Here is a 13,889-nt window from a genome sequence, read left to right as displayed (position 1 = left end):
TTTTCCATCCGATGAAGCTTTGCTTGTTCATTGATATCTACCAAAGTATGCATACAATGCAATCATTTAGGGGTCAGAATCATGCGTGTGTTACACTATACCATACAGGAAATCCATGCATTATACGTCATAAAGGCACAGGCATATTCAGAATTCAGAATTCTTTTCATTCAGAAATGTTGTATTAATTACGGATCATTACATTACATATGAAGATGTATTTCATATCTCTTTCGCCATTTATTTAAACGCTTCCTGTAATGTGAAAAAGAACTGAGGTGAGGAAGTATGCCAGGCACAGGTGCAAGATAAGATCGACCGGAGCGGAAATAAACAGCTCTGAGCTGAACAGGCAGAGATATTCACACCACTGGGTTTGTACAGTCCGCCTCAAGAGACTTCACAGATGGTTTGTTGAAATTCAAGTTAAATCTTTCTAATTGTTCACTGAACATCTCCTTAACCAAACCCAACCCCTTAATCATAAACTGTCGTTAAAAGAGTTTCAGCAGAATCTTTGTTTCTAATCCGAGCCTTTGTAGACTGTCTGTAGGAAACCACCCAAACACATTGTGACCAAAATGTGTACAAGCACTAAGAGGAGCTCAGATATAAGTACTAAATAATTACCATAATGTACCATGAAATAAAGTGTGAGCAGAAAACGATTATACTTCTATTAAACAAATCACCTGTGCCTTCCCTACCTCTGTATCTATGTTTATGTTTTGATTTGTTGTTCTTTGTATATAATGACTGCTTTGGCAATGCAAGTGTTCTATTTGTCATGTGAATAAGGCAAGTGAATTTGAATTTAAAACTCACAGAGGTGTATCACTGCAGCAAGAGCCTTAAGGGTGAAAAGCAGGCCGAGGCCGATACCAAGAGCCAGAGTAACCCTTCTGGACTTGGAAACTTCTCCTTCTCCGCCACCGGCACACGGAGGATCTGTGGCCTCAGGGAGCCTGGAGCTAGACACTGTGTGAAATAAAACTCATCAATTATTAAATGAATAACTACATCTTTACCTCAACTAATGAATCAGCTTCCTACAGCTGAAATACAGTAACAAATATGACGAAAATATATGACATATAACAGATACAGCCTATGAACAGTATTTGTACCATGTTTAATTGCAAGAGTAAAATCTGATGTTACTTACAGCACATCGTATTAGGAGAATAATCAGCGGAGGAGTCCTTCCTTACACGGTCCATTCTGACAGCAGAATAATAATGATTAATGTGCACTAATGAGAGACATGTTAGCTTAGCGATCACACACTGAGTAAGACCTCTACAGACTACAGGAAGTTAAGAGGGGACTGAAACCCTGCCCTTTAACACGTCTCACCACATCAGCGCTTTATTCACACCTTTTTTTCTTCTGAACCTTATTGCTCAATCATGCAGCTTCTGCACATACAGTATGTCTATAGGATCTTTACTCTGTCAGTTCACAAAGCTTTGGAATGGGAACTGGAGATATCACCTTAGTGACTTTGAGAGCTCAGCCTCTTCAACAGAAATGGAGATGAACCTGGCAAATGTGGATGTAGAAACCATTTGTGCTGTTTACATTAGTCCATTTGGTTAAGGTAGTCATTTTTATTAACACTAGATGGCAGCATGTATCCATATTGAGAAAACAAGTGGAACTCCGAGGTCACCTCATGCCATTGCAAAGACATTTCTTCTACACACCATCATCCTATATAGAGCTGAATCTTAAGATATTTTAATTTAAAATATAAATAATCAGGTCTGAGATACTTTGGGAGAAGAGCCATCTTTAAGCAGAACTGTAAATGTAGTTGTTGGCACATGCTCTGCAAACATACGCCCTCGTATGGTATAAGTATGTCTTAGCAGCCCAGGCAAGAGACTGGGCCATTCCATAGCTCGTGAAGTCAAAGTGAGTTCTAAAACTACATTAGTCTCTTACAGCAAAAACGTGTCAAATTGTAAGTCTACCTACTTCAGAGAGCCTTCTCAAAGTCATCATCTTAGTACATATGAAGTTTGTTAAGGGCTTGCTCCATCGGTTCAGCAGCAGGTACACGACAGTTTTACATAAAAGGGAAATCCAAGTATCTATTTTGCAATATGTGGCAAAGACCATTTGCAAAAACTGTAGCACTACACATTGCAAAATACAATGGAAACGAAATGCAAACACTTCTCAAACACTCGGTGAGTCTTATTCAGGGGCAAGTGTCTCACACACAAATTTGTATGTTTTCCTGCAGGAGTTGTCGTGCCATTCTCCTTAAAGAGGCAAACACAGTCTTCCCCCGCCGGTTCCACCTTCCAGTTGTCTGGCTCATCCTGTCCTACAGGCCTCTAAGCCAGAATCTGAAAACAGATCATTTGAAGCAACAGTAGGAGTTTGGGTCTAAAACTAGCATGCTCACTTCCTAAAAGGCATGGAAAAAACACCAAACACTCAGTTTGCACTGATAAAAGCTTGCTAGCAAGCTAACAGGTGTCTGTTGGAGGTGTAGTTGGCGATGCCATGCTGTGAAAGCTTTTCTTACATCTTGGGGGAGGGCTCTGTCCCGGACCACAGCTTGGGTGGCTAGTGGGAACTAAAGGTGTGTTTATCTGACCTTCACATGACCTTGTTTCTAATAAAAAATGATACCAGAACTATCTAAAAAAAACTGGCAAATACCTCAATATGAAATGTGAATGCACTATAAATTAGGGCTGTGAAATGATTCAAATTTTTTATCAGATTAATCACATATTACCGATTTTCTCTGTATTTATTTTTTAGAACAAAAAGATTTATGACAAAAGACGGATATATACCATCAACATGTTTTCTTTTTTTATTCATAAAAAAAAACAATGGTGCTGCAACTGAGCAGTTCTTTAGCAGTTATCTTTGCTATTCCATATGGAACATTAATATAATCTTCATCCTAAACAGAATTTGGGCTTCTTAGCCATTGTATGGTTAAATAAAACATTTTTCTTTTCTTTTTAAATCAAATAGAAATTATTTGGGCTTCTTAGCCATTGTTTTTATAGGATGTTTGAACATTTTTCTCTTTTTTGTCAAACAACCATTAACCACACCATGACACAATCTAATGCCTCTAAATGCCCTTTTACAGTAGTCTAGCCGCGGCTATCATATTACGTGCACTGTCTATCCCTATAGTGGTCGTTTTGTCTTCAATTGCCCAGTTGCTTGCAACAGTTTGGAACTGTTGTGCACATGCCTCTGCAAAGTGGCGCTCTTCTGTTTTCATGCACGTTAGTGTACACGACTCTAACTTCCATTCGTCGGTGATCAGATGTGCAGTTACACCCAGGTAGTTATCGTTACTCACAGAAGTCCAGTGATCCCCTGTCAGCGCCTGATGTTTTCGTAGCAGCCAAGTCATTTTCCTTTTCTTTTTTTTTACTGCTCGTGGATTTTTGTCATTATTCTGCGTCTTTGCAGTGCTTTGTTGCTCGAGTCCCCCGTTGCCACTCGCACAACTTCGGTGAACCCATTGTCCTCAACAATATTCGGTTTACAGTTTTTTGCAAGCCATTTGGCAACTGAGCTAGTCAACTTGTCACAGGCAGACTTAATGAGGGGCCTACGTTGTTCAGTGAGGGTGGTTTGGCGCATTCCACTTTAACTCCCCTCGCCGACCAACGCATGCATCGCGTTGAGGTGGTACTTAACCAATACCAGTACTGGGGCTGCTGGGGAATTCCTGGCACCACACAATGTTTTGTTAGGGTTCATGTTTTGTTAGGGTTAATGTTTTGTTCATTAACAAATATAACTGGAGCTGCTGGGGAATTCCTGACAAAACTTCCTGAAACCTTCAGTTTCAATGTTAAGTTAGAAAAAAAAAAATTATTTACGGAAATGCGATACAAATATGTTAATATACATAGTGTGTAAATATAAAGTGTTCCGGTGCCTTCCCAGATTAAATATTAATCATAGAAAATGTGTCCACTACTAGAACACGATGAACAAATAAGTTACCATGGAGATGCTTTATAAGGTGTTGTGTGTCTGAGTTGAGGAAACATGCCACCACCTAAATCAGGTGTTCTGTTTGGGGAGGACACAGAGGCAGATGAAATATGTAGAGTTACTAAACTGGAAATGATAAACGTGTGAGATTTAGCCATGTATTTTTGAAGTATTCTTATTTACACTTATATCATAGGATTTGTGAAATCATCATTTTGATTATTAAAATGGAACATACTTTCAGGAAGTGTTTAAGACATTATTCAATTTCTCCCATTTATGTAGAAGTGGATTTAACTGCAGCTGCAAAGAATCTACATCAATCTGCTTCTAACCTCCTATTGTCTCTTCATGGTAAGTTTCAAATGAAGATTATGCATTTAGTCAAATGTGAAACAAGCATAGAAGGAACTTTCCACCTCCCCCAGAAAGTTTAAGAAGGTAACATTTAGCGACAATTGCTGACTTGTACTTTCATTTAATGTAAACAGCATGCTGTTTGACATGATGTTACACCGTACTCAAAAGGCTGCATCGGTGTAACATATTGACAGCACTACCCACTGATCAGTGTTGTCATGTGTGTTTGTAGCCACCTCTGGTTGTAGGGTCTGTCCTGATGGGTGGGCTCACAACAGTGGGAAGTGCTACCTCTTCTCCTCCACTAGAAAGACCTGGAAACAGAGTCGAGATCACTGCATCACATTAGGGGGGCATCTGGCCATTGTGACCAGTCAAGAGGAACAGGTGAAGTAATACAGTGTTTTATTTTCCGTTATTGCATCCTATGCATGTTTTCGGAACAAATGTTTTAAGTTTTAGATTTTATGACGAACTTGGAATAAACATTCCATATCATGACTAACATATCAAAGTATCCTTTAGTGAAAGTATAGTCTCTTATTCACTAAAGGTATTATTTGATTAAATTTGAAATATTGCTGAATATGTTCTTTTAAGTTGGAACCTGTTATTATTCTTTGTTCTGTAAAAAAACAACGTAGGCCCCTCATTAAGTCTGCCTGTGACAAGTTGACTAGCTCAGTTGCCAAATGGCTTGCAAAAAACTGTAAACCGAATATTGTTGAGGACAATGGGTTCACCGAAGTTGTGCGAGTGGCAACGGGGGACTCGAGCAACAAAGCACTGCAAAGACGCAGAATAATGACAAAAATCCACGAGCAGTAAAAAAAAAGAAAAGGAAAATGACTTGGCTGCTACGAAAACATCAGGCGCTGACAGGGGATCACTGGACTTCTGTGAGTAACGATAACTACCTGGGTGTAACTGCACATCTGATCACCGACGAATGGAAGTTAAAGTCGTGTACACTAACGTGCATGAAAACAGAAGAGCGCCACTTTGCAGAGGCATGTGCACAACAGTTCCAAACTGTTGCAAGCAACTGGGCAATTGAAGACAAAACGACCACTTTGTTTTGTTATCTATGGTTTGTGCTTTTTTTATGTAATTAAACCATTTAGGAATAAATATCTGTGATGTCTCCCATTAGAATGTTCTGTCCAAAAGAGCCATTGAAGATGCCTACTGGATGGGACTGAGTGACCTGGAGACAGAGGGACAGTGGATTTGGGTGGACAGCACACCTCTCAATGAGACTGGAGCCGTGTAAGACATGCCTCATACGTTCTCAACACAACCACATTACACTTACTTATATGTGTCAATAGTCTACATACTGCTCCATGTACAATGATATAAACATGCAGTGATGCATTAAAATGTATCGATCTGGTTGTGCTGTTCAGCAGTGAATAGAGGCGCTGCTACTGTCCTGCTATTCTTATGGTTACACTTACTTATGTCAGAATCAGAATCAGAATCAGGATCAGAATCAGAATCAGAAAGGTTTTTACTGCCAAGTAGGTTTTCACCTACGAGGAATTTTTTGTGGTACGTTGGTGCAAACAATAAACATACACAATAAACAATAAACAATACACATATTAAGTTACAGCAGGAGTGTGCAAAAAAGGGATTAGAGTCCGTGTTGGGGGGCGGGGGTCCCGGGCCTTGTTGATGAGGCCAACCGCAGACGGGAAGAAGCTGCTCAGGTGGCGTGAGGTTTTGGTCCTGATGGACCGCAGCCTTCTGCCGGAGGGGAGTGGCACAAGGAGTTTGTGTCCAGGGTGGGAGGGATCAGCCATAATCTTCCCTGCACGCCTCAGGGTCCTGGATGCATACAAATCCTGGAGAGATGGCAAATTGCAGCCAATCACCTTCTCCGCAGAACGAATGACACGCTGCAGTCTGCTTTTGTCTTTGGCAGTGGCAGCAGCGTACCAGATGGTGATGGAGGAGGTGAGGATAGACTCAATGATGGAGGTGTAAAAGTTCACCATCATTGCCTTTGGCAGGTTGAATTTCTTCAGCTGCCGCAGGAAGTACATCCTCTGATGTGCCTTTTTGGAGAGGGAGAGGATGTTTAGCTCCCACTTGAGGTTCTGGGAGATGATGGTGCCCAGGAAGCGGATGGACTCCACACTGTCAACTGGGGCGTCACTCAGGGTGATGGGGTTGGGAGGGGCTGGGTTCTTCCTGAAATCGACAACCATCTCCACTGTTTTCAGCGCGTTGAGCTCCAGATTGTTCTGTCCACACCAGGTCACCAGATGGTCAATCTCCCACCTGTAGGCAGACTCATCACCACCAGAGATGAGCCCAATGAGGGTGGTGTCGTCCGCGAACTTGAGGAGCTTGACGGACTGGTGACTGGAGGTGCAGCTGTTGGTGTACAGGGAGAAGAGAAGAGGGGAAAGAACGCAGCCTTGAGGGGAACCAGTGCTGATGGTCCGGGGGTCAGAGACATGTTTTCCCAGCCGCACGTGCTGCCTCCGGTCAGACAGGAAGTCTGTGATCCACCTGCAGATGGAGTCAGGCACACTCAGCCGGAGAAGCTTGTCCTGTAGCAGAGCCGGGATGATAGTATTGAAGGCAGAGCTGAAGTCCACAAACAGGATCCTGGCATAGGTTCCTGAGGTGTCCAGGTGCTGGAGGATGGAGTGAAGGGCCATGTTTTCTGCATCGTCTACAGACCTGTTAGCTCTGTAGGCAAACTGGAGGGGATCCAGTAGAGGGTCAGTGATGGCTTTGAGATGCCGCAACACAAGCCGCTCAAATGACTTCATCACAACAGAGGTCAGAGCAACGGGTCTGTAGTCATTAAGTCCACTGATTTTTTGGGGACGGGGATGATGGTCGAGGTTTTGAAACAGGCTGGTACGTGGCATGACTTCAGTGAGGAGTTAAAAATGTCTGTCAACACCGGTGACAGCTGTTCAGCACAGTGCTTTAGGATGGAAGACTATATGTGTCAATAGTCTACATACTGTTCCATGTACAATGATGTAAACATGCAGTGATGCATTCAAATGTATCGATCTGGTTGTGCTGTTCAGCAGTGAATAGAGGCGCTGCTACTGTCCTGCTATTTTCATGGTTACACTTGTAAGCACAGCAAACTTGTGCTTGTCAGTCAGATGCAGAACAAATACTATGATGGCTGTAGGTTTGACACAGAACAGCCTTACCGCCATTGCAGATGCAGAATTGTGGATGTGCTGCCGCCCCTTCTTCAGTGAACTTAGAGACGGACAGATATGTAGTATAACTGTTCATCATCTTCCATACAGAGCATGTCTACATCATGGTGCATTGTGTTTACTCCATCCACCCTGTTTGTTCACAGATTCTGGCGGAAAAGCTCTGATGGACAGGATGAACCAGATAACTGGAAGGGGACAGACCCATCTGGGGAGAACTGTGCACTTTTCTCCAAATTTGGAGACTGGCTTGACATCCCCTGCAATCATCTGCGTACATTTGTGTGTGAGATGGTAGCCTGATTAGACTGGATTAGATTGAATATTCAGCTGATACATATGGAGGCTTTTAAAAAAATCTCTTCATTAAATTTAAATTTAGTTATTGCTTCACTATGGTTGTACGAACCACTTTCCAGACCAACAAAGGTTTATGCGTGTTCTTCTTTCTGTGCTTTGCTGAAATGCAATATTTTATTAAAGGACCCTATCTTGGTGAATGGAATTAATCCATTTCCATTCAATTTAGGAACTCAGCCTTAGTCCCTGTTCTTTTAATGCTATTTCTGGTTCTTGGCCAGGACTATTCAATATTTTTTCCTTCATTCAATATAGATCATAGATTGTTTATTTAGGTTTATCTGTCACCCATAACGACATTGCAGTTGCCGATGGTGATTGGTGATTTTGCACCTTTGACCAAAGCCCACACAAATGAGGTTGCACTGGGTGAAGATCTGATAATTTCATTTAGAAAAAACTGGACTGCATGAGTGATAGAGAAATGTAATGAGCACATTGTTATTGTATTTTAATCTGCTTGCTTATCCTGTGTGACACTCTCCCTCTTTTGCAAAGGATAAAGCACTGAAATTCTGATTGCTGGTCTCTGTCTTATTAATATTAACGTCTTAATATAATTTATCTCACAATGAGACTCCAAGGAAAGATGCTTAGTCTATGCACAATGAGATAATGTTTTTGTTCTAAGTAACAAGGTAATTTGCCTCATTGTTGGTTTGACATTATTCACTCATATCTAGCTTGTCCATCCAGAACAAACACCTTGCATGGTTTCATTTTCTGCAAGATGCAGCATTTCATGACTTGACTACTGCAACGCCCTCTTAACGGGCCTGCCGGGTTGCGTGGTGAAACCACTACAGATGATCCAGAACGTGGCGGCGCGCCTGGTGTTCAACCAACCGAAGAGGGCACACGTCACCCCGCTACTCATTGAGCTCCACTGGCTGCCGGTAGCTGCTCGCATTAAGTTCAAGTCACTTATGCTTGCCTACAGAGTGCTTGCTGGTTCTGCTCCCACCTACCTAAATGCTCTTGTAAGGGCAAATGTTACACCCAGGACGCTGCGCTTGTCTAGTGAGCGTCGTTTGGCACTGCCGTCTATGCACGCACGGCAATCCAGACTATTCTCATTTGTAGTTCCACGTTGGTGGAATGAACTGCCTAGCACTATCAGAGCAGGGGCGTCCCTCTCTACCTTCAAGAAGCTTTTGAAGACCCAACTCTTCAGAGAGCACCTCCCTTCCTAACTGCCACCTTGACTAGTGCTTAACTTGCACTTCAGCAGTTACATTCCTGCACTTCTTTTTCTTTCTATGTTGTTTTTCTATTTGTTATGTAAAGTAGTATTTATTGTTACACCAGGTTTTTATTGCTCTTAGCTTGACTGTTCTCTCTCTTGTACGTCACTTTGGACAAAAGCGTCTGCTAAATGACTAAATGTAAATGAAGTTGGTACTTCATATGTACTAAGATGATGACTTTGAGAAAGGCTCTCTGAAGTAGGAAGACTTACACTTTGACATGTGTTTGCTGTAAGAGACCAATGTAGATTTAGAACTCACTTTGACTTCACAAGCTATGGAATGGCCCAGCCTCTTGCCTGTGCTGCTAAGACATGCTTATACCATATGAGGGCCTATGTTTGCGGAGCCTGTTCCAACATATCCCATATTTTCCTAAAATATTTTAGACCCGATTATTTATATTTTAGATTCCAATCTCTTAAGATTCAGCTCTGTATAGGATGATGGTGTGTAGAAGAAATGTCTTTGCAATGGCAGGAGGTGACCTCGAAGTTCCACTTGATTTCTTAATATGGATACGTGCTGCCATCTAGTGTTAGCAAAAAGAACTGCCTTAACAGCAGAAATGGTTTCTACATCCACATTTGCCAGGTTTAACTACTCAAAGCCTCAGTCATGAAATATCATATAACAACCTCAGTCAATAATGATGAAGGTGGTCAATCAATATTCTTCAAATGTCGCTATACATTTTTTACTTTAAACATCCTTGTGATCATGGTAATTATGCATTTCTGTTGAAGAGGCTGAGCTCTCAAAGTCACTAAGGTGATATCTCCAGTTCCCATTCCAAAGCTTTGAGAACTGACTGAGTAAAGATCCAATAGACATACTGAATGTGCAGAAGCTGTATGATTGAACAATAAGGTTCAGAAGACATTTACAAAGAGAGTAAAACAAAGGTGTGAATAATGCGCTGATGTGGTGAGACGTGTGAGAGGGCAGGGTTTCAGTCCCTCTTTAACTTCCTGTAGTCTGTAGAGGTCTTACTCAGTGTGTGGTCGCTAAGCTAACACGTCTCTCATTAGCGCACATTAATCATTATTATACTAGTGTCAGAATGGACCGTGTCTATGGGAATATTAGTGCGCCTGCAGTCAGGAAGAACAGTAAGTGACATCCGATTTGACTCTTGCAACCGGCTACTAAAGATTAATCATGGTACAAATACTGTTCATAGGCTATCTTGTATATCTTGTAGTATTTGTTACTGTATTTCAGCTGTAGGAAGCGAAAATGATTCATTAGATGAGGTAAAGATGTAGTTATTAATTCATTAATTGATGAGTTTTATTTCACGCAGTGTCTGGCTCCAGGCTCACTGAGGCCACAGATCCTCCGTGTGCCGGTGGCGGAGAAGGAGAAGTTTCCAAGTCCAGAAGGGTTGCGCTGCTTCCTTTGGCTCTTGGTATCGGCCTCGGCCTGCTTTTCACCTTTCCAGCTCTTGCTGCAGTGGTACACCTCTGTGAGTTTCAAATTCAAATTCAAAAGTGCCTTATTCACATGACAAATAGCACACTTGCATTGCCAACGCAGTCATTAGATACAAAGAACAACAAATCAAAACATAAACATAGATACAGAGGCAGGGTAGGCACAGATGATTAGTTTAATAGAAGTATAATCATTTTCTGCTCACACTTTATTTCATGGTACATTATGGTAATTATCTAGTTCTTACATCTGAGTTCCTTTTAGTGCTTGTGCTTGTACACATTTTGGTCAAACTGTGTTTGGATGGTTTCCTATAGACTGTCTACACATGCTCAGATTACAAACAAAGTATCTGTTGAAACTCTTTTAACTACAGTTTATGTTTAAGGTGATGTTCAGTGAACAATTAGAAAGATTTAACTTGAATTTCAACAGTCTCTTGAGGCGGACTTTCCAAACCCAGTGGTGTGAGTTTCTCTGCCTGTTCACCTCAGAGAGGTTTATTTTAAGCTCTGGTCTTATTGCAGCTAAATGCATTTGTGTGGTTGCCCCTGTGTCTGGCATACTTCCTCACCTCAGATCTTTTTCACATTACAGGAAGCGTTTAAATAAATGTCAAAAGAGATGTGAAATACATCTTCATATGTAATGTAACGATCCATAATTAATAAAAAAATTCTGAATGAAATTAATTCTGAATATGCCAGTGTAGGCCAGGCAAAGTAACCCATTTTAGAGCCAAACATAGAATTAATTGTAAAATAATTTTTTTCAGCATTGATCATTTCTATGAGGTGTCCAGAACAACATACTAAAAGTCCTAAGAAATCCTAGTTGAGGAAATATGTTTAATTCTCATCAATCTGAGATCTGTGCCAATAATGCATGGCAAAAATACACCTCAAAAATGTAATTTTTTCCTTTACTCCTATCAAAATAAAACTTTACACAATGAAAATACCCATGAAAAGTAACATTGTTTGTATTACAAGTTTCTTTGAAAATGAATTTTAATATGCAAATGAACTATACACTAATCGAATATGCCCAAAATACAGCCAAATAGGCTTCATTTTTTCCTTTACTCCTACCACAATAAAACTTTACATAGTAAAAGTATACATGAAAAGTGACTTTTTTTGTATTACAAGTTTCTCTTGAAATGAATTTGAATAATAACATGAGCACACTTATTGAATATGTCCTAATTGCATAGGCAGAAACACCATCACCAACCAAGCCAGGCAATTTTCAGGTTAGAGGCCAGTCTAAAAGCAGCATTGCCATCTCCCATTGGCAGTAAGATGATTGGATGAAGATTGGGCCGATGTATTTGTCATACATATGAATGGTGTTTTTGCCTATGGACATATTCAATAAGTGTGTGTGCATATTCAAATTAATTTCAAAAGAAACTTGTAATACAAAAAAATTTACTTTTCATGTATACTTTTACTATGTACATTTTTATTGTGGTAGGAGTAAAGGAAAAAAATAAGCCTATTTGGGTGTATTTTGGGCATATTCGATTAGTGTATAGCTCATTTGCATATTAAAATTCATTTTCAAAGAAACTTGTAATACAAATTTTTTTACTTTTCATGGGTACTTTCATTGTGTAAAGTTTCATTTTGATAGGAGTAAAGGAAAAATTACATTTTTGAGGTGTATTTTTGCCATGCATTATTATCACACATCTCAGATTGATGAGAATTAAACATATTTCCTCAACTAGGATTTCTTAGGACTTTTAGTATGTTGTTCTGGACACCTCATAGAAATGATCTATGCTGAAAAAAAATATTTTACAATTAGTCTGTCGTAAAACGCTACTTTGCCTGGACTAGTACCTTTATGACGTATAATGCATGGCTTTCCTGTATGGTATAGTGTAACACATGCATGATTCTGACCCCTAAATGATTGCATTGTATGCATACTTTGGTAGATACCAATGAACAAGCAAAGCTTCATCTGATGGAAAAACTGCACAGGGATCTGTCAGCAACCTTGAATACCACCGGTGAGTTTGCTGGACACTACTGCTTTTCCTGTCTTTTGTGTATTATTATTGGATGACAGGGACCTTGTATAACATGCCATAAAGATAGAAGGTGAACTGAACTGAAAGTTTTGTCCACTTCTGCAATGTCACACTCTCCAACTGACATGGTCTTTTTTATAGACTTAATTGGAGGGGTAGAGGACCTGCTTGTCAAGCACAAACATTTGTTGACCCTCCAAATGTCTTTTGATGGTAAGTTCAAATAAAGATTATGCATTTAGTCAAATGTGAAACAAGCATAGAAAGAACTTTCCACTTCTCCCAGAGAGTTTATGAAGGGTATTTTTAGCAATAAAACAAATAAATACAGAGATATGGGTAGGCACAGATGATTAGTTTAATAGAAGTATAATCATTTTCTTCTCACACTTTATTTCATGGTACATTATGGTAATTATCTAGTACTTACATCTGAGTTCCTTTTAGTGTTTGAGCTTGTACACATTTTGGTCACACTGTTTGGATGGTTTCCTATAAACTATCTACAGATGCTCAGATTACAAACAAAGTATCTGTTGAAACTCTTTTAACTACAGTTTATGGTTAAGGTGATGTTCAGTGAACAATTAGAAAGATTTAACTTGAATTTCAACAAACCATCTGTAAAGTCTCTTGAGGCGGACTTTCCAAACCCAGTGGTGTGAGTTTCTCTGCCTGTTCACCTCAGAGAGGTTTATTTTAAGCTCTGGTCTTTCTGTGGTCGCCCCTGTGCCTGGCATACTTCCTCACCTCAGATCTTTTTCACATTACAGGAAGCGTTTAAATAAATGGCAAAAGAGATGTGAAATACATCTTCATATGTAATGTAACGATCCATAATTAATAAAAAAATTCTGAATGAAATTAATTCTGAATATGCCAGTGCCTTTATGATGTATAATGCATGTATTTCCTGTATGGTATAGTGTAACACATGCATGAAATTATTGAATTGTATGCATACTTTGGTAGATACCAATGAACAAGCAAAGCTTCATCTGATGGAAAAACTGCACAGGAATCTGTCAGCAACCTTGAATACCACCGGTGAGTTTGCTGGACACTACTGCTTTTCCTGTCTTTTGTGTATTATTATTTGGATGACAGGGACCTTGTACAACATGCCACAAAGATAGAAGGTGAACTGAACTGAAAGTTCACGGTGAAGTCTCTTGAGGTCGACTGTCCAATCCCAGTGGTGTGAATATCTCTGCCTGTTCATCTCAAAGCTGTTTATTTTCACTCTGG

The 13,889-nt window shown here is 40.2% G+C and overlaps 1 protein-coding gene across 1 annotated transcript in view; it reads left to right on the top strand.

The window, feature by feature from the left end:
• The window catches only part of LOC105897597 (fucolectin-6-like), a 54,303-nt gene that overhangs the window by 24,606 nt on the left and 15,808 nt on the right, over nucleotides 1-13,889 (top strand). The gene's annotated exons all lie outside the window — the stretch shown is intronic.

This window comes from Clupea harengus, chromosome 19 (assembly GCF_900700415.2).
Source record: "Clupea harengus chromosome 19, Ch_v2.0.2, whole genome shotgun sequence".
NCBI classification, from domain to species: Eukaryota; Metazoa; Chordata; class Actinopteri; order Clupeiformes; family Clupeidae; genus Clupea; species Clupea harengus.
Note: the sequence above shows the minus strand (reverse complement) of the source record. Positions and strands in the feature narration are given on the sequence as shown.